Source organism: Gavialis gangeticus, unplaced genomic scaffold (assembly GCF_001723915.1).
Source record: "Gavialis gangeticus isolate Ggan-Ray unplaced genomic scaffold, GavGan_comp1, whole genome shotgun sequence".
NCBI classification, from domain to species: Eukaryota; Metazoa; Chordata; order Crocodylia; family Gavialidae; genus Gavialis; species Gavialis gangeticus.
The window spans coordinates 10642278-10646685 of NW_017729015.1; positions in this window are offsets into that span (position 1 = coordinate 10642278).

Here is a 4408-nt window from a genome sequence, read left to right on the forward strand (position 1 = left end):
CAAGCTGGCCTGCCTGTATCCTTAGACCAACATGGCTACAACCAGCAACCCTGCAACTTATTTTCAAAGCATCAAATATTCAATTTTCACAGAAAAATGGGTGACGTTAGCCATATTTTATAGATCAGAGAAAACTGAGGCAGAACAACTTACCCAATACCCCAGAGAGCCTGTATTGGACCAGAGCCCTGGAGTGCCTACCTGCAGACCACGCCAGTCTCTAAACTAGTTATGGTCTGTTTGAACCTTTCCTTCTCAATCCTGAAAACCCAACTTCATGGCAGCTTCAAGCCTAACTAGCTCACCCAGACTCACTGCTGAATCAGACACAGCACAGAGCATTTTATACAGACTTGCTCTGTATAAATACCTTGATTTAGGAGAGGGGAACTTGTCTTCTCTCATTGCCTTGCTAAGCCCTTCCATACCCAGGCCGTGACTAAATTCATTACACAGACCATCACCACTTCACCTGTTCCAGAGAACAGTGGTGCTCAACTTCCACCACTTCCACTTCATCAGGGAATTGTTCTGCCTCCTTACACGCATTATACCCCATCTTTAAAATTAAGTGGAGTGTATGAATGGTTGAAGCTATGTAGGAACCAGGAAAGATGCTACTGGGCAACATTCAAGTAACGGCAAGCCAGCCTATTTTCAATGGGACTACATCAAAGTTAAATTTTGTAGAGGAAACTGCAAATCGCCCGTTGACTGAGGCATATTTGACAACATCACCCCCTAGAAACTAGTTACTTGAAAGAAGTACCCTGAAAAGAGAACAAGAGCGCTATAAATTCAGAGGCAATCCCATTCAAAAGCACAAACTGCTTAACAGCAAGTGTGATACGAAAAAGTTTATATTATGAAGTTCTGTCAAAAGGACCTGAAGCTTTAAGCATGGCTTGTGAAAAATCTTAGCCAGAGCGCATTATTTGGGAACGCTGCAGTCGCAAGTGTTCAATTCCTTTCCAGCATCTGTTACTGATCAGTAAAAGGCACGTGCTTGCTAAGGGTCTCAGTACCAGCTCCGATTTCTGAGACACATTCCCGAAGTCCTTTGAGATTCCTATCCGTTCCCCGAAGGGTACAAGCTGAACAATTTGGACCGACAACAGTTCAGACTTCTCCCTCCCCCTTCCTTTTTCCTTTATTAGCTCTCTCTACCACCTACCACTCCAGTCCAAACATAATGCGTTATTTTCTAACAGGGCAATGATACTGCTTGCAGACAAAAATGGCTATTCCACATGTGCATAAGAGTTGATGATTTTGGTTGGCAATGTGGGAGAGGGGACAAGGAAGTAAAAAAAAAACTGAGTTACAGCAGGATAAATTCAGTGCCTTGGCAAATAAAATATGCAGCCAATTACCATCTCTCTCACTAACTGTGCATGTTGCAGTGAGAGCTGCTGAGGACTGTAGCTAGAAGCGTCCAACAGATCCAAAATGTTTATGTCCATAAAACAGCTTGGCTGCATTGTTTCAAGTAGCATCAATTTACTGGATTTCTTTTAGCCAAAGTCTTTAAGGTAGCATCAAGATTTAAGAACCAACAAAAAAAAAATCTTTGATTTTATACAACCCTGACAGGCATTGCCAGTTGCCTCTATGAACGTTCTCTTGTGGAGGAAACAGTCACGCATTTATGAAAGAGATTTTTAAAGTGGCTACATGTGGGTGGATTTCTCTTTGGGTGAACTACAGACAAGATGACAGGCTCAAAAAGGCTCTAGCTGTACATTAACTGTAGCTTTTATTGAGCTGCTGCTTTTAATATAGGCTTCATTTCCCTTCTTGCATTACTTTTGACTCTCTTGCACATTTCATGGGATTGTCAGCTGCTCTCCACTTTAATGATGTAGGAAGGGCAAGGGACAGATGATAGCCAAGTCAGTTTGGTTTAAAATCACTTGGCTCCAGCCCACCTTTTTCAACAGTGCAACATATTCCAGGAAGCCCTTGCTCTCAGTCTGCCAACAACGCGCGTGTGTAAAAAAAACTAGGTAAGCACACCCAGATTTTTCTACTGAAAACAGTGGGTGGGAGCATCTGCATCTTCAAATTTCCCAGTTTAAATGCAAATGGGATACTTTAAAAGTATATCACAAACCCTCCAATAAGCAACAAAAATGGACAATTCTGATCTACTGAAATCCAACACGTATGCCACCATGCATCTTAGCCAAGGCAAGACAGATTGGGGGTTTATGCCCAACAGCATAAAAGTCTACACAGACTACTGTAATCACATTTACAAAGTAAGGAAAGTCAAAAGGGCAAGAACTGGAACCTTAGTGGGTTTTAACTCCTACTGTCATGGTTATAAAGCAAATTAAACTGACTGATGAAAATGGGAAGAACAGAGCCTACTTCTTACGTGGAAAAAAAAACCTGATGGAACAAGATTTTTTGGCCCTTTTAAATCAATAAAATAAAGTTCTGACTACTACTAAATAGAACAGAAGTCAGGCAGTTTTGGCATAGAATTTAGGTCTTGAGAAAACTTTGCTTTGTAAAATTTTTGAAGTTTTTCTTCTAATTCCTGAAAACATCTTAAGATAAAATCACCACACACAGTTTAAATGCCAGTGTTGCATTGGATGAATGCCATAAAGATGAATGATTAAAGTTACTACTAATTTCAGTTAATTGCTTTTGATTTGACTTAAGGGGACAACATAGAACAGTGATAAAACAGATTTCCAAAATGTGTTTTTTTTAAAAATTGGCATTAGTAATACAAATAAGTGGTTGTTTTTAATCATGGATTAACACACGTTTAAAAGAAAGGCCTACAAGTTCAGGCATGGGTCACTGGCCCCACTTTACAATTCTGATATCTAAAGTACTTGAACTACTTAAGCGAGCAATTATAAACTACCAAATAAGTGAATGCAACATTTTGATGGACTTCATGAATAACCCAGTTTCCAACAGAAAAGATACCATTTACCACTGAAGGGAGGCTCTCGTGGTAATACTCCTGGTTCTTGAAGATCTCCTGCTTAATATCAAAAGACGATGTTCTTGAGTGATACAGAGATATGCCCTACATGTCTGAAATGCCCAGTACTGTATTAAAGTCAACATAGAAAAAGTTAATACAGAAAACTAACTCACATCAGGTACCTAATTAACCTGTTTTGGTCTTAACTGTGTTGATTAAATCCCACCCTCCCTCCCCCCTATCCATGGTTAGTAAAGTTAGGACTTGAGAAAGGAAAGAAAAAAAAAAAAAAAAAAAGACACACCTAGAAACTCCTCCCTCCTCAAAAAAGTGTGTTTAAAGTAACCTTCAGGCCAAACACATGAAGCAACAAGCTGCACACAGATTACCAATAAATATAAAGAGACACCACAAAAAAGGACAAGGCTCATTTTAAAAAAAAAAAAGATCTGGTAACTGCTATTAAGACCATTACAAAAATGAAAGTGTGTGTATTTTTTTTTGCAGGCATGTGCAAGCACATTGCAGAGTAATCAAAGCAGAACTTTGCTATTATTATTTTATGCAGCATTACAAGGTTACTGAGGTGCAGTGTTTATTATTCTAGTCTACAGCTCTTCCTGATTTGAGGAATGCTCACCAAACTCATCAGCAGGGCTCCCTGCATCTCTTACCACGGTCATCACAGGGCACAGCCACTTGTGCATGCTGCTGCCATTTTTATCAGCAAAAATTCCCATGGAGTCATTACAGTTCCACGAGTATATCAGCATTACTCCCTTGAAATGCCAGTTGTGTGAAGCCAGTCCACAGGACCAACCACTTCACCGTGAATCTTCAAGACAATGCTTTTCTATCACCTTCCTCTTTGAGAACCTGCTACACCCTTTGATCATCTGTGACCCTATTAACATACTGAACTGCATCATCTTCTTCAGTGTCCTGTGCTATTTCCTTCCCCACAACCCCTCGCCCTCCACAGGGGGAGACAACTTGCATCAAATAAAACCTGAACTAGTGCAAGTCAACCAGCTGAATTTGGTGACCATTCCTCAATAGCCTTCCCTCTGCTGAATACACCCTCCTTGGTTATTCTTGGTCCTGACTCAGAAACTGCTGTTTGAAGGTACCTAAAATGATACCATCAAACACTTGGCATTTTCAATAATTTCTTGTAAATGTTCAGCCATGTACAATTTCAAAATAAAAATCTACAGCACCATCTTCTGAAAAGGCACTTTCTGAGGACTGTCTTGCTTTAAAAAAAAATTATAATAATTCCAAGTTTTAAACAGTGGAACTTCTTTGCTTTAACAGGACCCTACATTAGCTACTTGCATTAGGTGCGGGGACCTCGGACAAAACTGTAACAAAGGCGGGGCACGTGACTGGAACAGCAATGAATACAGAATCTCTCTACCAACCCTCTACATTCTGCGAGACTGATGCTTCACCTTT